The sequence below is a fragment of the Amblyomma maculatum genome, unplaced genomic scaffold, assembly GCF_055883805.1.
Source record: "Amblyomma maculatum isolate TAMU_Amacu unplaced genomic scaffold, ASM5588380v1 scaffold_35, whole genome shotgun sequence".
NCBI classification, from domain to species: Eukaryota; Metazoa; Arthropoda; class Arachnida; order Ixodida; family Ixodidae; genus Amblyomma; species Amblyomma maculatum.
The window spans coordinates 645,148-671,247 of NW_028146760.1; positions in this window are offsets into that span (position 1 = coordinate 645,148).

A 26,100-nucleotide genomic window follows, 5' to 3' on the forward strand; every position below is an offset into this window, starting at 1 on the left:
GAGGTGCTGCCATCGTGCGGTGCTTGACCGTGCTGTTGACGCCTCGTCGGACGACACTCCGATACTCATGAAACCACGTTATATAAATAAGATATTTGTCAATGCAGCTTCGTTCTGCCGATCCCTGCGTCGCTTCGGTTGTTGCACTTAATGGGCAATGGCCACCTAACCGATAAGGGCGGCGAGCTGTGTAACAGCCCGCACAGAGTTCGAGCAGCGCACGAGCAGACGACTTTCGCAGCTACCAGAAGTGTGTCCGTGACGTCATGGTTGCAGTGACCGCAGCGAATGGCAGCTTCTAGTAAGCCTTGCCAGTCAACCGACCCGTGACGTCACGGGACTAGGAAATAGTTCCATGCGACACCGCCAAGCGACATTCTCTCTGCCCGCGAATTTCAAAAAACACTGTTTTTAAAAATTAATAATAAATCGCTGGCTTTGTTCTAAGGAGTTATACTTTGCGTTAATGCTCAAAAGGATGTGTTCTACACACTGAACACGTTTATCAGTGGTTTCTTGGGGGCCGTTTTTGTGGACCTTTAACAACAAAACTTCAGAGGCAGTATAAGAAAGCAAGTTATATTGCCAATAGTTACTCTGAGTGCCAATGAAGTGTTGTTTTTGCAATTTTAATTGAATATATTTACCTAAATAATTATTACCGACTTGAGAATATAAATTGGGGTTGCTAGGCTGAGGAAAACCTCCACAAATTTTCCCTCTATTATTTGTGATAAGACACCCCACGTGTTCAAATAACTCTGAAATTAAAAAAATCACCTAGCCAGTGATTTGGAATGCGGCATTAAGTTTACGCCCCATTGAGGCCGTAGACCTATCTTTTGCAATAGTTTCTTTGCCAGTGTCGTCCAAACCATATAGCGCGAACATATTTGCTTGGTTACAACAAATAAACATGCTACGTCAGTATCTATTCTTCCTGTTTTGTAATCTATCGGTATTGAAAACTGCAGCGCTTCATGCGTGACAAGTACCTAACGTGAAGCACCCATCACCAAAATATCAGCCTTACTATGAATAGCGGCTATTTATTCAGGATTGCCGGCTGTTTCGTTCACTATATGGTCGACAGCTGCACAATTGATGCGCGCGAATCGGCTGCTAATTCTTTAATTATCTGCATTTTGGAGAGTTCAATTCGAGATAGGAAAAGGAATACACTTGAGCTTTCCTCACCATCTATAATCAAAAGGGGTTTACTAATGTGCTCTCCGACATTGTAAATCACATCTATTGTCTAAAGTGAATATTTAGTACTTGGAGCATATAACCATAATCCATTACTGCTATAACACATAATGCTTGTGCTCCTAAACGTGGCTGCAGTAATATCCAATCGGTTTCCATCGTGTGTTGTTATTACTTTATTTTTAGCCTTTGTCTAAGGTTAGCGGGAACAGTAGGTGCAACGCAACGACAAATATACCTACACGAGGAGCTATATTTGTAGTTGTACAATACACATGGGGAGATTTTTAGCCTTTACAAATCTCGCTTATCAATACTACTAGAATAGCGTCGCTGCGGTACTTTTAGAAAATGTACTCTACGTACGGTAGCAGAGCTCTATGCGCGACTCGTGACTTAAGTAAGGCATTCAACCTTTATTTTTTTAGCTAAGCAACTACAGCCAATGCAAACCAAAAAGGCTGGAAACACAGAAGGTGTGCACCGTTTTCAAACTTTGTAAGATGGCGGTGTCGCTCGCCACACGGAACGCTAATTAGGCGCCCTTTAAATCGCGATCAAATGGCTTTCCTCCAGTGCATTATTGTAAAATAGCATCCATCGAAATGTTATGCCGCATTTGCGAATACATTTATTTCTTTGATGAAGAAAATTTAATTTAGGCGAAGCATTTTGCTCACTGCCCTAGTTTTTCCAATATTATTTCCAGAAAAGAATACTTTGTTTTGTACTAAGTACTCCTAATGCGATGTTTTAATGAATTGTTCCTCACCTGAGTCATTTCTGACAGCTCTCGCTTTCGGCCTATAATCATGCCCCTAAAGTTATAAAGAAATAACATTTATATATGTAATTAAAACATTTTAGTAGCGACCATTATTTACGCATAATAACGTCTTCCTTGCAGAATCCACCTGTGGCATTTTCATTGGGGGAGTTTTATTGCGAATGCACTAAATACACATGTCTAACCGAGCCTTCATGATATGGATAACCGAATAGAAATAGCTCAACCATTGTCAAGCACCATTGAAGAGGTGGATCGCGGTCCCAAAATAAGGTCTACAAAAACGTTGGGGGTGGGCTAATTCGTTATAAATGGATTAAACGGAAAACAGGATTGTCTCGCGCATGTGGCATCGACAATGACACTGCCCTGACGCGATGCGACTGGAATATTGCAGCACTACATGGTTGCATATATAGCCGCAGAGCGAAGTTCCTGAGGCATTTCAGACCACGCTAGGTTGTCAAGTGAGCCATGCCTCCTACTGTGTCGGCCTAGAAGCTCGCCGTGTCCGGCGGGCTGAAATGGAACGGGTGAGACGACGTCGTAAGCGTGAGTCTACGGATCGCGAATACGAGGCTCAACGAACGTTAGGACTTACGAAAAGACAGCACAAACGAACGGCGACGCTAGCGGCCGAAACACCAGAACAGCAAACTGCTCACCGAAACTGGGCACAGCCGTAAATATCTATACCAAGTTGAAGCACAACGAGAACGGCTCACCGAAGAAATGGACGAACGCCGGGTAAACTGAGAAGTGTGGTTGGCCATGGCCGCGTCCGCTGAAGCTTAGTTTAAGCGTGCTTTCGTGCCCAACCAATACACAAATCGAAATTTACAGCCAAAAAGATGCCGCAAAATAGTTAGGCTGAATTTAACCATTCTTTCGCACGTCCAAGTCAATGTAGCCGTAGTAGAAACCCTGCTGTTTCTTTTGTTCCGTCATAGTCGTGCAGAGGTTAGGGCGCTAGACTTCTGTGCTTAACAATGCGTTATCCGGTCCCGGCACCTGCTGCGGATTTTCGATGGAGGCAGAAAAGCAAGACGCCTGTATACTGTGTGATTTCAGTGCTCGTTAAAAAACTCCAGGTAGTCAAAAAACTCCAGCTGCAAAGCCAAACTCTTTCGTCAGGAGCGGCGCTGATCTGGCAACGCTTCATCAAGCTGCGAATGTGAGCGCTGGAATCTTGGCGCATTGGGCACCAGACACGCGGTTGTGTGGTATTTTTTAGACCTTGCAATGCTTTATTCCTGATAAATAACATTGCTTATGTTAAGGATGCTTCCTCAGTACTACCTGGAAACGATCATGCTAATAGTATTTGATGACTTTCTTGTTTAGCGGAATAAAAATTACAGAAGAACATTTTCACGAGAAACGTCCCAGACTTCAAAAGCGACCATTGTCAATGTTTCTGAAAAACATTAGGCGCGTTGGCAATCATACGAATGGCCTTCTGTCAAAGTATTCTTATCGAGATGTGCCTTGCTGATGCAGTGACTATTTGAAGTTTCCGGTAAGAAGCAGAAATATGCCACAAACAAATCTTTAAATTATGAGCAAGAGAAGACAGAACTGGGTATATTATTTATTAATGTATCAGTTGCATGTTCTAGGTCTCTTGATCAATGGCTCAATATAAAAAATGCTTTCTGTGGCTAAAATAGGAAACAATGTTTATGTCTTTAAAGGTTGCTGTATTGAGCGCTCAACATAAAATAAGATTGTGTAACGAGCCAGATTCTACAATTGTTCCAAATTCCGAGAAAGTGATTTTTCGTAGTATTCAGCCCTGAATTAGGAGTCAAGACCATCCAGATAATAAAAAGCGAATAGCTTCATGAGTTCAGTTGAGTTGTATGCTACAGGTGGGAGTGACCTTGCTTATTCTGCCGTAACTTCCTACACTGTAGCATCACTTATTTCTGTATAAAAAGTACAAATATCTTTAAAATCAGCCCCACTATGGGTACAGGCACTTATAACAGTATATATTTATTCTCACAGTCACCATATATGCACACAATCACTCACAGTATAACATAGTCCACACCAGAAGTCATCATTTATGCCCACATTCACTCACAGTAAAACACAGTCCATTCCAGCTGCCACCATCTATTCACACATTGACTCACAGTATAACATAGTCCACTCAAGAAGTCACCATCTACGCACACAATCACTCACAGTAGAACATAGACCATTCCAGCTATCACCATCCAGAGTCAAGATCAGTGTCCTGTAGAAATTGTAAACGAAGGCAAGTCGCTTCCCTTCTGCATGTATAGTTTCTAATTGGGTCGACAATGTCCTGAACTGCGCGGTGAAGGGCTCCTGTTTCTTGAAGAAAGCGAGCATCACGCACGTTTCCGCGTTGTACTCTGGACAGCACATAATATAAGGTTCTACTATCCCCGCACACACCACATATAGAACATAGCGGAGACGATGTCACGCTCGTCTTATGCATCCGGGCAGGAGGACGAGCAGATCCCATACGAAGTAAAAGTTGTAGAGTAGCCTGATGTCTTCTCAGTCCTTCGGTCACATATGGCTTATGGGGCGCAGTCTACATTGTACTAATGCGGTTGAGTACCGTTTCTCTGAGGAGTCTTTTTTTTTCTTACCTTTAGGGACTTGTTTTGAGGAAGTACCAAACAGTGCTTTATGAGCGAGACTGTCTGCCACCTCATTACCTCTAACCCCTATGTGTGAGGGCACCCATTGAAAATGTAATGTAAAGCCTCTGCTGTGCAGATTCTGCACCAAACGTAGAGAGCTCATAGACAAGGCATCAGTAGGGAACCCGTGATCTAACCTTTGAAGGGCAGATTTTGCAGCTGTTAGGACTACAGCAGGTTGCGCTGGACAACACCCTAGCTTCTGTAGAGCCACCTCAATAGCGACACTTTCAGCCGTTCAATAAAGCATGCAGACCACGTATAATAAATAGAAGAAATGTAAAAAGCCGCTGAAATAGATTATCCTACCTTGTCTACAGAACAATCATTGAAAATGTGTAGACGGCGGGCATACTCTATTTCCAAATATTCAAGTACGAGCGAACTTGTCGCTAAAGGAGAACTGCGCTTTGCGCTCACATGGGGAATCCTGACCTTACAGTCGAGCGTCGGAAATGACCAGGGATGTTTCAACCATTTCCTTTGCCTTCGAACATTATTGCCTACAGAAGCAGAGCCAAGTAGGATCTGGATTCAGATCTCTTGCGGCTACGCTGAAGAAGGGATTCCTCAGCTACTGTCTCTCCGAGGCGGTCAAGTTGCATTATCAGTCTATTTGAAGCGAAAAGGCTAAGGGGTTTCGATAGTGACTCATGAAGTAATGCTTTGTTTGCTGCCGCCGGAGGAACTCCAATAGCTCTTCTTAGGACCTTTCTATGGAAAACTTCGAGACGTTCAAGCTGCAATGCCGAGGGCAAAATTAAAGGTAATTGGTATATTAGGCGACTGATCACCAGCGCTTCATGGAGTTTGACCATTGAAGAAGGATGATTACCTCCTCGCTCACTTGCAATTCAACGGATCCCATTGAGACGCAAAGATAGAGTTGAGAGAATCACGTGATAGCTTTTCTCCACTGTAGACGTCACTCAAAAAGACACCCAGAAAACGCGCGTGATGGAATTGGCGAATGGGAGATTGAGCAAGGTCTCTCTTTAAGCGCGTGATGTCTTCTTGCACCTGAAACATACCGAAGCAAGATTTTTCCTCTTGTAGAGGCAATATCACATCTTGAAAGTAGGTTTGTCCAGAAAGTAGAGCCTTTCGAGCTATCAAGGCTAATCACTTTTGTTGGTATCCAGTCATCCTCAGTTGCCTTCAGTTTTTTCGAGATGAATCAGAAGCTCAGCAATTAAGGCGTTAAAGGGCATGGAGGAAAGAACACTTCCGTGAAGCACATCTCGTGATACCGTCCTTTCGGTGCCTATGATATTCCCTAACCGTACGAGAACTGTACAACAATTGACAAACGAAAATTTGTTCCTAAGCATATGACCCTGTATGCTTTCGCCTTACAGTATGTTCACAATCAAGCTCTGAAGCACTCTGTCATAAGCTTTTTCAATGTCAAGAAAACTCACAAATCATCGCACACATCCAGGTCTCATCTTTTGTTCCATATATTATGTTATTGAATCTTGTTTGACGAGGCAAATTCATTTTTGGAATCTAACCAACCTCAGTGGCACGCTGCTGAGGTATGAGTTCACTGCAAAAAAACTAATTGGACATTGCCTTATATAAGCTGTTAGAAGAAAAGCAAGGATGCTGAGAAGACTACATTTTCGCTGCTTTAAACCAATCTGTAAGGTAAATATTTTTAAATCACATTGTAGCGAACAAGACCTTACTGAAAAAATTGAGTGAGGCAATAACCTCACTTTTTCTCACACAATCTCACTCACTTCACATAAGAAATCACATACAAGTCGCATATAATTGCATAAGGTGTCATAGTTTCTTGTACATTATCATAAATATTATACGATATTTTATGGTAATGATATGAACCGTTTGAAAGTCTATGCTATTAGATGAGACTTAATGAGGTTATTGCCCCATAGAACTTTTGGTTTTTAAGTAGGGTACCCATGTACTTATGGAAATCAATACTCAGGGAATAAAGGTTTGCATGCGTAACAATTTTTCGATCGAAATTCATCGCAGAAAACAAAGAAAATAACTTCCTCAGCCTCTCCTGTTATGAACGGAAACGTAATTGATTGGCAGAATATTCTTCCTTAGTACCTAATCCACAAAGTTCGTGGAACGCTGTAATCGGCGCACTGGAAGGTGTGACAGGAGAAAGCTAGGTCTGGCATACTAGCCCTCTATTTTATGTTGTACTGGTCTATAAATTCAAATCAATGAATAAACATAAGTAATTAGGTGGCTTCACCATGTATTGCGCTAACGTTTCAGGTATTGTAAAGCTGAATATCTAATGATGAGGAAACGAAGAGATAAGGCCAAAAAATTAACAAAAATCCAATTTGTAGTCGATATTCGCCTTTTTTGTGGCACCGTATACCCTTTGACGCGTATTACTATTCCTGCTGTGAAACAGAAAGTAAGCTGTTCTGCCTCAGTATCAACAAAGTTTTGAACAGCAGGGCAATGACACACTAAAAAAATAGCACGAAGTCTGTGGGGACTTGACTCAACACCCTTACATCTCAATATTTGGTGTAGACAGCAGGAAAAATATATCGCTTGTGATGCATTTGCATTTGTTTAAAGCGACACAGCCCCACGGTAGCTTAGTAAAGCGCTTGATTGTATATGCTAACCATGATATTTGGCGGTAACATCTACATGTTGTGCAATGAATTGAGTGAAGTGAGGCGTTTTGCCTCGTGAACTTCAGCAGATGTAACAAGAACTCTCAAGTACATGAACCTATATTCTGCTAAAAAAATTTCATTTTATTTTTTTTTTACAAGTCACAGTTAGGCAGCGCCTATCACTGCGATTCTTCATAGAAATCAAACATTGCGTTAGTGAAACAAAATTTACTCGCCTAAAACTTCCCAGATTAAAATCTAGGACACTTGTGAGCACAATGATCCATCTGTAGTGATCTAACCTAGACGTCCTCGAGTCCCGATATTGGCCTTAATATAAAAAAAATATTTATTGTAGAGATTGGAGCATATTGCTTTAAAAGCCGCTTCTTTCACCGAAATGAAATCATTTTAACTTTGAGTAAAGCAACCAGTGAATGCTTAAAAACCTTTTCTGGGCTGTAAAATTGCTTATGTTATTTTAAGACATTTGTTAAAACGCCTCAGTTTATGCATTTTAGTGGCCCAAAATATTGCGAAAAATTTTTGATTCTTTCTATCGCTGAAGACACATGAAAACAACGCAAGTGAAAAATAATAATATAAATGCGTCAATGAATCATATTTCGCACTCAATTAAAAAAAAAGTGTTCCTTAAGCCAATTTTAGCTTCTTCCTGGGAACTTCAACCGGCACTTACGCAAGAAAATTAATATTTTAGAGAAACAATTGTGGGCTTAAGCATGGCTTTAACCTAGTGATAGAGCGAAAGCTTTGAGTATTGACGCGACAGCCTCTTTGATTGCCTCTTTAACACTCGCTTTTCAATCTGGGTTCTTTTCTTCATTTTTATTTAATTAGGTTTTACGGAAAGCAAGGAGCCGTATAGTTTTCAGTGGACGCCTCGGAATTGTGGACACCTGCAACTAACCAGGTGAAGATCATGTTTTCATACTTTTTCTTGAATATTGTACATTGATATATAAGCTAAGAAGAAGTATCTGTCCTTCACCTTCAAGGTTGCTCAAGGTGACATCGCACAATAGAGGGAAGCCTCTGTGTTTAAGTTAGGTTTTAACTAAAGGAATATGCAGTATACACTTGGGAGAACACCACGACATCGTGGGTACCCACACGTAATTAGGTAAAGGTCATTTAAAGGGAAATTTCGTGTCACAGGAAGGCCGGATATACCCAGGCTACAGAAGCTTTCGCTTTCATTGTGCATTAGTATATAAAAAAGGAAAGGCGCAGTATCTGTCGTGGTCAATTCAAGGGGAAACCTGTGCATACCCGACGTCTTGAACGGCTTGACGCAATGAAGTTTTCGCTTAATAACTGTTTCGTCACTTTCGCAAAATTCAGAAGACACCCTAATTTTGAGGCCCGGAATGTTTTGCATAAAGCTATATCTTTACACTGCTAATGATGTGACACTTCCATTTGCCGATTTGAAGGGTTGATGACTAAAAATCTCTACCCTGGCAAACCCCGACAGGACCATGCCTGACATGCCGCTTGCTTGCGGTGCCGCATAGGAGTCGGGGATGAAAATTGTTGCAGTTGAGAGAAGATGACCCTTTTAGCATATTTATTTGCAATACAGTACCAGAGAAAAGGCGGACGGAAGAAATTGCAGCGTTCAAATTGAACAAGCAAATTCTGGAGGGAACTGTGCACCAGTAAAGTGCGATGAGGTTTTGAAAACCCTTAAAGCGCGGTGGATCGTAGCATTTCACTGCGACATCTCTATCTCTCTGTTTCACTCCCGCCATCCTCCCTTCCTTATGGCGTGGTACATGTGCCAGGGGATAATTGTGACAGATACAGCGCATTTTATATCCTGCAAATCAATTTGAAATGCCGCTGACGCCTTTTGTGCTAACGCCTCCTAGACATCTGGGCATAATTCTGTCTGCTGTGTGGTGCGGCGTTCGAGGAGCCGCCAAATGAAAAGCGCCCTGGATTGGACGCCCGAAGGTGTCAGCTTCGTCAATGCATGATTTATTGATTGACTAAAACTTTATTTTCCACCGATTCAGGAAACACCCTACTCCCCGCTCCTGGCACACAGGCATGAGGATGAATCGCCTGGTGACGTCACAACCATTCGTGACGGTACATGGCGCACCCCTTGTCGAACACAACCAGCATTCCATTGAACGCCCAACAGAGCTGGGACGGTCGGTCAACGCTGCTTGCGGCGATGGCTAGCCAGCCACCAAATGTTTATCTGTTGTAGGGCGTCATTGTACCCGCCAACGCTTCGATGGTGGACGACGGCTGTTGTTGCGGCGCGCGTCTTTCTCTTCTTTTTCTTTCTTATTTCCGCACGAGACAGCGGAGGTCGCTCAGCTACAGAGTCAGTAGCAGGCGTGTGCATTTTCTTTCCTTCATCCTACAGCCACAACAACAACATCAAAGTTCACCGGCTTGAACGGTACCGGATAACCTCAAGCTTTCTCTTATTCTTCCTATCCCTAAACCTGGCAAAAACCCTCGACTTCCTAGTAATATGCGTCCAATTGCACTGACATCACATCTCTATAAACTCATCGAGCGCATGCTGCATACCCGGATTAATCACTACATTGAATGCGTCAGTCCTGGATTTCATCCAGCTCAAGCCGGCTTCCGCCCTAACCTCGGAACGCATGACTGCATTTGGCTTTTGCAAAGAGTTCTGAATAGAGCTAATTGTAAAACGCTACCCGACTATCTCCTGGCTGTCGATATACACAAAGCTTTTCACAATGTTCGCCATGAGGTTATCTTGGAGGAACTCGCCAAACGCTTTCCTAGTACTCGTGCCCAAATCTGGATCCGCAATTTTTTGACATCTAGACCCATTCAGCTACATGGCAAAGCTCCGGGATGGGTGCCCAAAACCTATTACTTGGATAGGGGTGTACCTCAGGGCTCCATTCTCGGACCCATATTGTTCAACTTGGCCATGACACGCGTCGCCGAGAATCTGGAAATCAGCAAAAGCGCAAGATTCGCTATATATGCCGATGATATTACCGTCTGGACTGAGGCAGCAGATTACGTAGACAAATATTCTATGGAGACTGAACTTCAGGCGGCCCTTCTTTGTCTTGAAGATACACTAACCAAAATTGGCCTCGAACTCGCACCACATAAAAAAGAATTGATTAGTATCGACGGAAAACATAAAACCAACCCCAGTATGCAGATCCATCTTCACATCGGAAGCAACACCATCACCTCCTCAAATGGGCAAATCCGCATTCTTGGTCTGCCCATATCAAGCTGCAACAGCCCCCAGAAAGGGGTTCATCAGTTACAACGCCTTTGCCCAGCACTGCTACATACTATTCGTCGCCTGTCCAACAGGCACGGCGGTGCGCGGCAGCATGCCTGCCGTGAGATGGCCAGAGCAGCGGCGGTCGGAAAAATCCTCTGTGGCACACCCGTCCTCCAACTGTTGAAGACTGACTTTGCTAAGGTCGAACGCCTTCATCGCGTAACACTACGCACTATTACCGGTCTACCTAAGCACACTCCTATAGCCGAACTTGAGTGTTTGGCCGCTCTTCCACCGCTCACTACCAACGTTACCGAGTAACATACGCGTCATCGAATACGTCTAGAGAACACTGCCCATGGGCGTCACCTGCTGGCCTGGGATGAACAGCGTAACGACAAAACACCAGCCCTATATGCATCACTCCCCTCTTGGGAGATGCCAGTAGTCACACGCGTCCATCGCCGACCTATAAACCGTGATTTTGTCATTCCCTGGGAGCTCCTCGCTGCCCATCACCGACAAGAGCGAATCCCTGATACGACTGACATATACAGCGACGCATCGATTAGAAGCGAATTCGCATTTTTGGCATGGGTATGCGATGAAAACCCTTCCCTTTCAGGCGCTTATGCCTGCCATCTATCTACCTCAAGGTACCCCTCTTCACGCTCAACTCCTCGCGATTTGGGGAGCCTTGTCAGGAGTGCCTTCCACCGGAACTGGGTCAATACGTATTCTTACTGATTCCTTTGAAGCTTACAAGGAAATCGCTACTCCGGGTTCACAAGATGCAACAGCTACGGCTCTACAGCGCCTCCTTAAACGCCACCAACTCGCGACCAGAACTGTCGCTATTCACTGGACCCCAGGTCACTCGGACGAATCAGGGGGCAATGCCGCGGCACACGCCGCGGCTGCCTTGGCAGGTGGGATGTCCACATTTACTTCTCCACCCTCCTTGCTTCATCCTTATTCGACCTTGGGCGGGCCACTCACCCCTTCTCTTGCCCTTATGCACTATACTCGGACCAGTCTTCATAGCCTCAGTCAGCATCGCATGCAGGTGGCTACACCAGACCCACCTTTTACGAGAAGAACCCACCTCACCCGAAGTCAAGAAGTATTTTTGAATAAGCCCATCGTCCATGCGGCTTACACGCCACGTATTATGGCACGCTGGCGTCAGTATACGGAGAAAATGATTACGTGCCCCCACTGTACGACTCTAACCTGCGGCGGCATATCTGATTTACTTTGGGATTGCCCTGCTTTTTACTACTGGACGCCCCAAGATCGAACCCTACCGCCTGAACTACCGTTCCCTTCTAGAAACTGATGCTAACACACAGATGATATTTGCCAAGTATGGCTCGCTTAGTGGCCTGGTTAGAGCAATGTGATTCAAGTGACGACCTAAACAATGAAGATTATGTCTAATCCCCTTTGTCCCCATCCATGGCCATGAGCCTTCCCATTCAATAAAGGACATTAAATCAATCAATCAATTCGTTTACAGGAAGTGAAAGGCGCAGCAACCATTACTGGGGGGGGGGGATCCCGCTATTCTCACGGTAGACAAGGGGAATCCGCCTTTTGCGCGAGTTTTCTGCGCATGCGCGAAGCTCCAGCGGCGACTGATGAAAACACACTGAGCGGCGTCGACGGCGCTTCTCGTCGCCGCACTCATAGCCAACGCACAGGGGCTGGAGGCGCGGTCACGTTCACAGCCTCGGTAAAACGATGCCAACCACCTGTGCCGCTTACGGCTGCCACTCTCGAGGCGTGCCGGGATGCAAGACGCGTTTTGTTAGGTTTCCTTCGGCGAGCCGCGACCTGCAACGGCGTGAAGCTTGGATTAGGGCAACCAAGGGTCAAGACGTGAATGGGCGACCTTGGCAGCCGACTGCGTGCTCTCGACTGTGCGAAAAACACTTCGTTACAGGTATGTATGCATCTAAAGGAAATGTGCATCATGAAAAGTATCTACCGGAGTTTGCACCAAGCCTGTAACCCACCAGTGATAGCCGCAATGAGCATTTGTTCGGCGCGTCTGATGGCGATGTATTTTGTCGTTTGTTTTATTTATGTGCGAAGGGGCCGGGTAGCGCAGATATCACAGGTGGCTGTGTGCGCTAGACCGTAATATTTAGCATGTTTTATCGCGACTGCCGCCTGACTAAAAAGAAGAAAAAAAAAAGGGTGTTTGTTGTGATGCATCGCCGTTAGCGAGCCGAGTGGTTGAGCTGGTCATGGGCTCGCATTAAAGCGGCAGTGCATTAAAACGCCGTATTTTTTTTTTCTTGTTAGTGAGGTGGCAGTCACGATAAAACATGCTAAATATTACGGCCTAGCGCACACAGCCGCCTGTGATATCTAAGCTACCTAGCCCTTTCTCACATAAAGATAAGAAGGGACAAAATACATCGCCTTCAGGCCCCGGTGCAACTGAAGCGATCACGCACCGAAGAAATCCTCATTGCAGCTATCACTGGTGCGCTACAGCCTGGGCGAAAACTCCAGTAGGTACTTTTCATCATGCCTATTTCGCTTAGATGCATACATACCTGTAGTATCTGTGTTTTTGCCGCTCGGAGCATATGACGCACTTGACAGTTGCACGACGCACAGTATATTTTTTTAATTAAAGGCTCGCCTTCGTGCACGCCAAAGCATCCGGACTTTGTTCCTTTAATGTGCGCAATCAGATGCACTTCGTTAGGGAGCTTGATAATCGTCGTCTTCGTCCAACCGTTTGCAACGGCAAGGAAACCGCCCGGCACAATAAATGAGTCTCCTGAAGGGTTCATGCTCGTTCACTTGCAGAGTGGATCGCTCTGGACGTAGAACATGGTTGGTTCCTGACCGAGATGCGCATCCGATATGTAGGAGATTCACATGTGTCACCAAGTTGTTGATTCCGCAGAAATCGCGGCGGAGGCAGAAATGAACGTTGGAGATCCTTTCACAACAGAATGACCATTCTCTGCGCACCGAGAACCTTTTCACCACTGCGACCACATCCGTTCTGACTCCTGAGGCCAGAAACCGTCTACAGCTCTGAATCATCTATTGCCAGAAAAATGCAGCGCGTTTCCTGCAGGTGTGCATTCCGGCTGGGGCAATGCCCTTTTCACGGGGTGTGTATATGTGCCTCTCTGCCGATCTTCGTGGATGAAATCCTATAGCTGCACGGTTGTAGACGACGCGAGGAGGAAGCGACGCCCATTGCACCATGCCGGCGCCGCGGTGACCGCATTGTGCTCGGTAACTCAAGACACCCCGCGCATATGCGCCGCTCCAAATCACAGGAGACGATTCCACCTAGCTCTGCAGCATCAACAAACCCCTGGCTGCTTTGCCCTTTGAGATCCCTCTCTCTCTCTCTGCCCCCACGCTCTCTTGTCTGCCGAAAACCTGCACGCTGAGAGCGTCTGTCACGTCGAACACGGCCCGCGCTACACGCTCTTACAATACGAAGATAGTATATGCGTACGTGCGTTATGAGTGGATTGTGAAAACGCTCTACCTTCCCCCATACTGCGTGAACATGATATGCTGCAATCACTGTCACTACTTTCCGCTCCGAGGCCAAAAAAGGGGGGAAGCTTTCGCTTTCTACCAGCGTTGGCGTGGCCAATTCGTATGGTGCGCTTTCGCGTCGTCTGCTACACTGCCGCTCAATGTGTTTCCCGCCCGCTCCCGCATGATGGCGCCACATCCTCGCGCAAAAGGCGGATTATGATGAATGCTTCATGATCCGGGCACACCCGGCGGTGACCTGGTGCAGTGGTAAGACGCGACTGCTGTGCCGGAGTACCCGGGCTCGAACCCGACTTTGGCGGCTGTGTTGCGATGGAAGAGAAACGATGAGGCGTCCATGTGCTGTGCGATGTCAGTGCAGTTGTTGTTCTTGTGGCTGTAGGAAGAAGAAAATGAAAATGCACGGACCTGATAATGGCTCTGTAGCGGAGCCACCGCCACTGCCTCGTGCAGATAGAAAATAGAGGAGAAAGAAAAGGAAGAGGGAAAGAAAGACGCGCGCCGCAACAACAGCCGTCGTCCACCACCGAAGCGGTGGCGGGTGCAACGAAAACAGATATTGGATTGGATTGGTAAAGCGTTTATTCGGGGCCTGCAGTAGAACGCGCGATGGCGCGCGCGCGCTCCGGACGGGGCCTATGTCGTCCTCTGGGCACCGGCCGCGCGGCCTGGGTCCCCGCTCGCCGTGGCCGGCTCGCTGGTTCCCTGCCGGGTCAGCGCCTTGATGACCTGCTGGACGGCCCAGAGTTGCTCCTCTTGATTGTCGCTCCCTGCGGCTGCTTCCAGTCGCGGTGGGATCCTCCCAGACTTAGCTTCTTCCTGGTACTGGGTACAATTCCACAGCATGTGTGCGAAGCCGGCAGTCTCCGTTCGGCAGACTCTGCATTTGTCTGTCGGGTGCGTCTCGGGATACATTCTATGCATCAGCAACGGACTGGGGAGTGAGCCCGTCTGTTGCTGCCTGAATAAAACGGCTTGCTCTTGACTGAGCCCCGAGCAAGGGGGTGGAAGAGTTCTGCGAGCTAGGCGGAACACCTTGGTTATTTTGTTGTAGTCCGTCATTCGGTCTTTGGTGCTGAACCACAGCGGCCAGTCGACCGAGGCGCGGTCCGTTAGTGCGCCTCGGCGATAAAAATTCGGTGGCAGGCTAGCCCCCACCGCAAGCGGCTGTGACCTACCTGCCCCAGCCCCACGTTGAAGGTCCCCAGATGGTCGAAATTACTCCGCAGCCCTCCAATACGGCTCCTCTTTCTCTCTTTCCGCTTTCACTCCCACCTTCCTCTCTTCCCTTAAGGCGCGGTTGAGGTGTCCAGAGCAAAACAAGTGAGACAGTAACTGCGTCTTTCCCTTATAAATTGATTGATGTATTGTATGACCTTTGTTAAATGGGAAGGCTGATGGCCATGGATTGGGGTAAAGGGGAGCAGACAGAATCTTCATTGTTTAGGTCGTCACTCAAATCATATTGCACTAACCAAGCCACTAAGCGAGCCATACTTGGCAAATATCATCTGTGTGTTAGCATCAGTTTCAAAAAGGGAACGATAGTTTCGGCGGTAGGGTTTGATCTCAGAGCGTCCAGTAGAAAAAGCAGGGCAATCCCAGAGTAGATGAGATATGCCGCCGCGCGTACAGTGGGGGCACGTAATCATTTCCTCTGTATACGGACGCCAGCGGGCCATAATACGTGGTGTGTAAGCCGCATGGGCGATGAGCTTATTCAAAAAAGACTCCTTGTCTTCGGGTGATGTTAGGTTTTCGTGGAGATTTCAACGCTCGTCACGCAGCCTGGAGCTCATCTCAGCCTAATCAACGTGGGTAAACACCTATATGACGCCCTCGATGAAACTCTTCTTACCCTGTGCAACGAACCTAACACGCCGACCCGTATCGGCCTCCATCCTTCTCAAGCGGATACTACACTGGACCTTACATTCTCATCATCGCGTCTTCTTCTGCGCTGGGAAGTCCTTTCTAATTCCTGGGGTTGTGATCCCTTGACCATCTTGCTAGCTCTCAATCGTGAATGTCTTCGCGTCCGGACAATACGCTCGTTTTTCAACTGAGACAAGTTTCTTACTAATACTACGGCTCCCTTCTCGGATATTGACTCCCTCCTGTCTGTACTCCGAGATGACCGCACTCAAGCTCTCGAATATATCCCCTGTGACGATTCCACAGTTCGCATGGATGCTAACCTGGCTAACCTTTGGCGTCGCGCAGATCACCTCACGCAACGTTTTCGGACACGCCGAAAACGTCACAAAGCTCTCATACTTCTTCGACGACAGTTCAATCTTATCCGGGCATACCGGCTTCACCTGCAAAGTGAGGCTTGGCACACTACATGCGACCGTCTTGGACAAGTACCGGGCCTAGCTTTTAAATCAATCACTTTTTCATCATAATCCGGGGCGTGGTGCAGTTTTAAAGCGCTAGGCTGGTGATCCAAGGATCGAGGCTTGATTGCTGGTGGAGACAAGGTTTATCAATTTATTTTTAACTATCTGCTTCTAAAGCGTGGCCCCCTCTGCCGACAGCTCCTGCTGACAACGATGAAGCATTAAAGGTTTTCGCCTTAAAGGCAACTCATGTTTAGGCAACAGTGCTAGAGGACGAAGACGGGAGCAAGAAGAGAAACATGACGAAGCTGACCTTGCAACTGCCTTTTTATTGAGAAATTATACCATTATATACTATAATAAAATCTGCGCAAATACACACAATCTAAATTATGCGTCAAACCTAGAGTGTAAGACGCCCGACTACTGTGCCGGAGTATCCGGGTAGGGACAGAGAGAGGCGCGCCGCAACAACAGCCGTTGTCCACCACCTAAGCGGTGGTGGGTGCAATGACAGCCTACAACAGATAAAAATTCAGTGGCTGGCTAGACCACGCCGCAAGCGGCGTTGACTCACCGTCCCAGCCCCGTAGGGCCAGGAACTGCCATCTTTCACCACTTCCTTGCCCCGCAGCGGAGTCGGCTCAGCTTTGGGCATCGCCCCCCCCCCCTTTTTTATGCGAAGCATATTAACGTAGGTTTCGGGCCTTTGCGCGACGCCCGGCGGTGGCCACCATTGACCCTGAAGTGGGCTCACGTGACATGGCATCACGTGATGACGTCACACCGGCTGCAGATAGGGCCTCATATCGCGCCGTCGGACGTCGTCCGGCGGAGTCCTCCACGCTTCGGTTCGCGCCGTCGCGCGCGACGCGGCGGCGGCGCCACCAACGCTGCATCACGTGATATGTGAAGTCACGCCAGGGATGAAGCGGCGCGCTCCCGCCGTCGCGTCATTCTCTGTGCACTCAACCGCGCCAGTGTCTTGGCGCCGGGCGTGTATGCGCTCAAGAAGCCTACGACGATTAACCTAAACCCACGTCGCCGTTACTTAGCCCCATCCACACTGAGGCAGCTGCTTAACATGCTTCGCATCCACTGGGCTTAACCTTGATAAGCCTCCAACTTTTTTCACAGCTCCCCGCATTTTCTTGCTTCGTCCGCCCGCCCTTCCTCATGTTTTGTCTTTTCCCTTTTTTCTCGCATTCAACAGGCCCTCCATGGTGGTCTTTATTCCTTTTTTTTTGTGTGTGGGAGGGGCGGTGTTGTTCCTTTATTTCTGCATGTGTACTATTTTCAAACCTTCAAAATTGAAACTCAAGCAATGTAACCACAGTCTTGAGAAATACCGGACCCCGGTCGAAACGTCGATGAAGAATAAATGAAGTGTTAGGCATATTCGCTATATACATATATATATATTTATATATATATATATATATATATATATATATATATATATATATATATATATATATATATATATATATATATATATATATATATATAACGTTGCGAAGAAGTTCGGCAGTGGTGTGAGTGGAGCCCTCACTCAAGGCCAGCCAATAAATCATCTTTCACCATGTTTCTATGTTGCGCCGCCTTGTCTGTCCACGTAACATTTTGGTTGGAGATGTGGTATATGTCATCCCCATCTTCGACTTGGAGCATCGACCCATTCGTACGACCGGACAACCGGTCTAAAAGACCGGGAATATCACCGCGCAGCTTTGCCCCAGCTCTTCCTTCCAGACCCGACTAGCCGCAGCTACCACTGCATCGCCCCCATGACACTCGTTAATTTTATGACGCCTTGGTCTGGCCCAATGATGCACATCGCCGGGACCATGCGATGACGCTGATTGGCGCGTGCACTTTCCTCATAGACATGCGGTTTTACTTTCACTGGCGCCTTCGCCGTATTACAACAGTGCTCAAAAGATCTAATCCTCGGCATGGATTTTCTTCATGAGCATGGTGCGGTTATCGACCTTCGGGATCTCACGGTAACATTTTTAACCCAGCTAGCCGTTGATGCCAACATAAACTTCAGTAATGTTTTGCTTATGTGACTTCCACATTATGATCCCTCCGTCTGCGAGCACGTTCCTCACAGTCGTGAGTGACCACAGCCCCGGCACGCGTGGCATTGCTGAAATAAACGTGTCACTGCTTCTCACTAGCAACTTTGTGTAGCTCGGGCTTTGTCGAAATGCTCGATGGGCGAGCCGAAACACTAGTGACCAACTTCATGTGTGAACGCCAACAATTGACGGTGAACACGATGGTCGCTTAATTTGAAGAACTTGGAAAGTGCACCGGCCAGTGCGCTTTATCCAACACGTCAGACCTCGATAATGCGACGCCTACAGGCATTAAGACCGATTGAACCCGTATCTCTTGTGAATCAGAAACGCTGCTTGGAGGCGCTTATCAATTTCTTGTGCGACTGTTTTGCATCAACATCCAATATTCGACCGAGACTGCTAAGGAGGCACCAAAATACAGATGCAAACGGCCAACGACCGCTTCGTCACCATCCTTACTGGGTGTCTTCCAAACAACGTGATGCTATCTGCCGCGAAGTAACAAAAATACTCCAGGACGATGTCATTTTCACGAAATCGGCGCACATTTTTATTAAGCCTGCTGGGCGTGAAGCCAACGCAGCATTCCAGTGAGAGTTCGACGTCATTCGAGAAACGCCTCCCTCTCCGCGCGAGAGCGAGTAGCCTTGTAATTATCGGCGTCACCCTCTTTCGCATCAATCGGCCATAACGGTGACTCAAGCGGCTAGAATGTGCTCGTCCTAGCTAGATTGTTCGGCAGAGTCTATCCAATAACGATGCGCGGTTGACGGGGGAAAAAGGGAACGCTTGAACAAGCGAAGTTAAGTGTGTGTGCGCACTAGCCTTAGTGCGCTAGAACAGACAGACACGGCGTGCCCTATTTATGGAGATAGTATCGCTTGAATTAGTGTTATTGCGGTTTGTTCGCTAGTGCTACTATGCGACTCTTAGGGATGACCCGCTGCTGATACGTCCACAGACCTGCGTGGGAGTGGCGCTCGTCTTACATAGCGGCCATATCGTAACTCTCGAGGCATCGGAAGGGGCTTTACGGTCTGCAAAAGTCATCATCATCATAATCAACTTGACTATACCAACTGCAGGGTGAAGGCCTGTCCCATATTTCTCCATTTAGCCCGGTTCTGTGCTAGCTGCATCCACTTCACCCCTGCGAACATTTAACCTCATCCGCCCACCTAACTTTCTGCCGTCCCCTGCTACGCTTTCCTTCTCGTGGAATCCAGTTTGCTACCCTAAGCGTCTATCGGTTATCCTCTTTTCGCACTACATGTCTTGCCCCTGCCCATTTCTTCTTCCTAATTTCCACCAGAATGTCGGTAACTTGAGTTATTTCTCTGAACCACTCTGCACGCTTCCTATCTCTTAATGTTACCCCTACCATTTTTCGTTCCATAGCCGTCTGGGTTGCGCTTAACTTAAGTAGAACTCTCTTGGTTAGCCTCCACGTTTCAGCCCCATAAGTGAGTACAGGTAAGATGCAACTGTTGTATACTTTCCACTTGAGCGATACCGGTAAGCTGCTAGTCATATTCTGCGAGTGCTTGCCAAATGCGGTCCATCCCAATCTTATTCTTCTTGTTATTTCCTTTTCATGATCCGGATCTGCGGTTACTACCTGTCCTAAGTAGGCATATTCGCCTGCTACTCCCAGTACTTCGCTACCTATTGTAAACTGCTGTTCCTTCCCGAGGTTGTTGAACATTGCCTTAGTCTTCTGCATATTGATTTTCAAGCCTACTTTTCAGCTTTTCCTGTCTAGGTCATCGATCATTATTTGCAGTTCATCCCCCGAGTTGCTAAGCAAGGCAATGTCATCAGCAAATCGCAGATTACTGAGGTATTCTCCATCTACCCTTATCGCTAATTGCTCCCATTCTAAGTCTCTGAATACTTCCTCTAAGCAAGATGTGGATAGCACTAGGGAGATTGTGTCTCCTTGCCTAACACCTTTCTTTATGGGCATTTTGTAACGTTCTTTACGAAGAACTATGGTTCTGTGCAGCCACTAGATATATCTTCCAGCACTTTCACGTACGGCTCGTCTACCCCCTGATTTCGCAGTGCCTGCATCACCGCCGAGGTTTCAACTGAGTCAAATGCGTTTTCGTAATCAATGAATGCTATGTATAAGGGCTGGTTATATTCCGAGAATTTTTCTATCACCTGATTGATGGCATGGATATGATCGATAGTAGAGTACCGTTTCCGAAAACCTTCTTGATCATTTGCTTGATTGCAGTCTAAGGTTGTCCTGATTCTATAAGCGATTACCTTAGTAAACACCCTGTACTTAACAGACAGTAAGCTGATTGGTCTGTAATTTTTAAGGTCCTTAGATTCCGCTTTCTTATGAATGAGGTTAATGTTGGCATTCTTCCATGATTCCGGTACCGTCGATGACACCAGGCACTGCGTATAAAGGGTGGCCAGTTTTTCTAGCACGATTCCCCCCCCCCCCCCCCCCCGTCCTTTAACAAATCTGTAGTTATCTGATCCTCTCAAGCTGATTTCCCCCTTTTCATAGTTTCTAATGCTTTCTTGAACTCGTCCTTCGTCACTGGTGGAGCGTCTGACTGTTTTTCCCTACCGCCAATATCGTTACGGTCCTGACTACTTTGGCTACTGTAGAGACCTGTATAGAACTCCTCGGCTACATTGACTATTTTGTCCATATTCGAGATGACGTTGCCCGCCTTGTCCCTTATCGGATACATCTGGTTTTTGTTTATGCCACATTTCTTCTTCACCGCTTGAAGGCTTCGCCCGTTCTTTACAGCATGCTCAATTTTCTCCATGTTATACTTCCTTATATCGGCCACCTTGTGCTTATTGATTAGCTTTGATATCTCGGCCAATTCGATCTGGTCTGTTGGGTTGGAAGCTTTCATACTCTGGTGTTTCTTAATCCAATCTTTCGACTCCTAAGACAGCTTACCGATACCCTCTCTAACTATCCTGCCGCCTACTTCTACGGCACACTCAGAGCAGTGGTGGCGTAGCGGTGGAACATCCGCCTCTCATGCAAGAAGTCCAGGGTTCAAATCCCGGTGCCGCGCAATTCTCCACCGAATTTTTAAAAAATCCGCGTGTCGATGGAATTGCATAAACTGATTTGGGGTGCGACCTGATGCCGGTGAACACCTCCGGCAACGCACTCCCTCTTCAGAACAGAAGTTGGCAAACCTGGTGCGGTAATTGGCCGCAACCTCTCATGATAAGCTCCATAAAACGTCGGTCCTCAGTTCACAGCGGCTGCGGAACAACTAACCACGGCGGCGGTGAGACCTGTGACGCAGCAGGGGATGCTAAAAATTCCTGGCTCCGCTGGACAGGCCGCCATTGGAAATTGACCCCGGCAACGTTTGACGCTAGAACCCTATCTAGTGAAGCTGTTTAGCAGTGCTGTTTGAGGAACTAGAGGGTATGAAGTGGGACGTAATAGGGCTTAGTGAGGTTAGGAAGCCGAATGAGGCATATACTATACTTAAGGATGAGCATGTACCGTGTTATCGAGGTTTGCCGGAGAGGCGAGAACTAGGAGCAGGTTTCCTTGTCAATAAGTACATGGCGGGCAATATAGATTAATTCTATAGTATTATTGAGAGGGTGGCAGGCATCGTAATTAGGATTAATAAGCGGTATAATCTGAAGGTTGTACAGGCCTATGTACAGGGGGGGTCAAAAAATCCCAGGCCGCTCCGAACTGTCGCGGAGCAGCTGCTCGCCGTTATCGTGGCGCTGTTATCGCACGCATGCCTCGCCGCGCTCGGGTTGCCAGGGTATACTGTGAGAGGGGGTGAGGCCTCCCTCTTTTTCGCTCTCCTCGATAACGAAGATGACAAATAGATAGTGCGGCGTGCGCCTTTACGTTTCGCTCTTCGAGTACGGCTGTGATGCAGCGCTTCGCGGAGCAGGCGGCTGTTTGCCCAAAAGAAAGCTCAATGCTAGCGGCTATAAAATTTAGCGTCTGCTTCATCCTACTTTTCTGCTTACGGTATCTTGCGTTTACTTTCACATAAGCTCTTTTGCGGCTCATTGAGCCAATACTTTGGCTTTTCATGGACTATAGGACTGGTATTGTTGTTTTATGTTCTTATTTTCTCGTTATTTACTACATTCAAATTGTACCGGAGGTCGCATAGTTGGATTGCATGTCCAACTGGTTTTAGTGCTCCGTTACTTCGAGGTTGCTGTCGCAAGTCTTGTATTATAGAATGAGTTTAGTGCTTCAGCGCAGGTAAAGCAAATGATTTCGCTTGTGTCTGCGCAGTTAGGACGTGTCGCGGATGGTTCTGTGGGTATTTCTTGCATTGCTATCCGGTTTATATGTCTGGCGCTAGCACTCATCCGCCCGTACTGAAATGCCGAGAAGAAGAGTATTTTACTATTATGCCAGAAATAAAGCGCTAACGTCTAGATTTATAACAAGCCGTCATATAACCAGTAAAATTTGTTCAGATTAACCGAGTCGCTCGTACGCCGTTCCCTCGAAATCAGGTGCCGCGCTTTTCTTAGAGCCACTGATATAAAGCGTTAACTTCGGAGAGGTATAAAGATAGAATGTGGGATTGCCTACTTGAGCCAGGATGTGTTTTCGGTTGGCGTTGCCCCAAGGTTGTCCCCATCTCGGCGTTCAAGCTTGTTGCATTCGGCTCAGCAATGGGAGTGACTCATATCGCACTTTGACAGCAATACGTGTCTCTACAGTACACGCGCTGCTGCCCAGTCAGAGAACTTTAGTAGCGAGAGCTACATAGGCCACCGTCTCGCCATGTCGCCGGGCATGTCCGATGGGCGAAGAAAAAAGAATAAGACGTCGTGGGAGGGGGTAGGTGGCAGCTGACATAGCCAAGCGCTTGCTGGACGTAGAGCTTCCTGACATTACGTTAGGCAAAGGTGCCAACTCGGGCCTCTCCTTTCATATGGGAGGATGATATTACAATCAGCCTGCCAAGACCCCTTCATTCACATTATCCCTAGGCTACGCAGGCAACTTAATACGGCTTGGTTAAAGTGGGGCTGTATACGTTGATTGGTAGCTTACGTTATCGCGCCATCGCGAAGGTGGGAGTGAAAAGAGAAAGAGGTGCCGTATTGGAGGGTTTCGGACCACCGCGCGATAGAGGCTTTCGCCTCATCGCTCTTTAGTGGCAAAAAGTTCCCTCTGCAAAAAATAATGCGGAAACAATCGAGTAAACTACCATGTGCAAAAGCTATGTCTTTACTTTCAAGCGGAACCTAAGTTTAGCCAAGCAGATAGCTCTCGCGCAACTGCAGGTTTAACCACAAGCTAAACCACAGCTAGTTTTTCACTTTGGCCTCGTTACTTTTGTGGTGAGGAGCAAAAATACATATGACGGCAAAATTATATACCTTAACATTTGAGAATTTCTTTATGACTGTACTTTCTCTTCCACCGCATGCTATGACTCTTCAGCGAGGAGTTCGTTGCTCACCGTTTTTTTTGTAAGGCATACCTGTGTAAATTTTCAGTTAGCCTTCATCACGGCACGAAGCAACAATGTTATGTGGCCTCTTACTAGGTGTAGCTTTTACTCTGGAATACGCATTGCGATTCGGAATGTCAGCCAGCCCTGTTAGCAAAACATGTGGCGGTAATGAGACGCTACAATATATAATATGTGACTACCCTGCATATAACGGCAATGACATACGCTGCGCTCTGCCCTCGATCGCCTCACCCATATTCCGCTTACGAAAAATAATATACACAGACCGCGGCCCTTGCAGAAGGCCTACAGTCCTCTGCATTCGTAATGGACTTCTGTGATATACAGTCACATCTCTCCTCTTTCCTCTTCAACATTTACAACGTTAACACCCTTCCATTGCAGGGTACCCAACCGTACCACCTTTACAATTAACCTCTATGCTTTCGCGTGATTTCGCTCTCTTGGTATCTCCTAAAGTTTGGCGTTGCATCTAAAGCTGAGTGATAGTATTGCTCATGAAATCAGTGTAACCATACTCGACTCGGAGCCAAGTCATCGCCCTGCAACCTGTTGAGTGTCAATTCATTTGTTGTATTTTAATCTAATTACACTTTTATTCGCGTATTGTCTTCCACAACGCAGAAACTACTGCGTGCCAAGCCTGACCCGCAAGAAATTGACAGTTTTCAGGGGGAAATTTTCTAGATAATAATTATACATAAAATGTCCACAAATACTTCCTTGTACAGAGCAGAGCAAAGACGCTAACGAAATTTGCTGGTCTAGAATATTCCGCATGCCTGTTAATAAATTGGTTTTGTGAAATATAAAGCTTTTATTCACATACCTTCGAGGGTAAAAGAAAATGAATATAAACAACACCACTTGCAGTTCAAAATGCTTGCTAGGCAGGAAATGAACAACTAAAACACCATGGCTGTGGTCCACACCGAAAAAAAACGAAAGACACGCCCACATCTGAAGCGTCCAGCTCGACCTTTTCCAATCTGCATGGAAAGTGCGGTCAGTGGCGAGTGAACCCGCCGTTTGCAGCCTCAATGTCTCTTAGCCGGTCTGGAAGAGAAGCATACAGGTTGCTGATCAAAGCTGGATCGGCTTTTAGCCTGTCCCACTCCTCTTGAAGGGCAAGCCATAATGAATCTTTGCTCTGAATGTGAAGGGCTCTTCGTGACAGGTTACGCTTCATCAAACCCCACACATTTTTAATAATGTTTATGTCCGCCCCTTTAGGCGGCCATTCCAGCACGTTGATCTCGAGTCGGTCAAGCGTTTTGCGGACACACCTGCAAAAGGAGTGGCACTTAATAAGCAGTTGTATACAAAAGAGAGAGAAAGAATTCTACTGCAAAGTATGCTTTGAGCGGGTCATGCTGCAGATAAAAGAAAAGAGCATAAATTTAAAGCTATAATAATGCTTTGTTGAAAACGAGTAATTAAGCAGCATTCGACAGCTGTTTTTAAGGATGCGAAACATTTCCTTGAAGCTGCACGAAACAAGCTGTGCGTGAAATTCAACAAAGCTCGACCTATTCTGACAAAAAAAGCTATTCATTCTATATTGTTTCAAAGACCGATTGAGTATCATAATTTTGAAAACGCAAATGAGTTGTAGAATTCGCAAGGAGCAGACCATGACGATTTTGCATAATGGCGTCAACAACAGATTCCTTATTTTCAAGCTCGGGATAATACAGCTCGTGTTATAGATAACACTTTCGAAAATTCCTAAAGACAAGAAACTTCAAATAAAATAAAATCGTTTACGCAGGAGTCTCAACCACTATGGACGGCACATAGCAGTTCGATAAATACATATACTGTACTTAATTGTGTTTAGTTCGCATATTCTGGCAACTAACGTAAATGGGAAGGCTCAAGCCATGACAAACGCACTGTTGTATCAGTTGTTTTCAGGTCGAATTTGCTTGTGCTCGGGTTACATCTTTTGGTTTTGCTAAGCACCGGCCATTTGCCCTTGAATCTCAACTAGCGTCAACCGACTATAAACTACAGTCCAACTTTCTACTAAGCTAGGCTATGTTAAATTACCATGCATGACCACTAGTCGCATGCGCC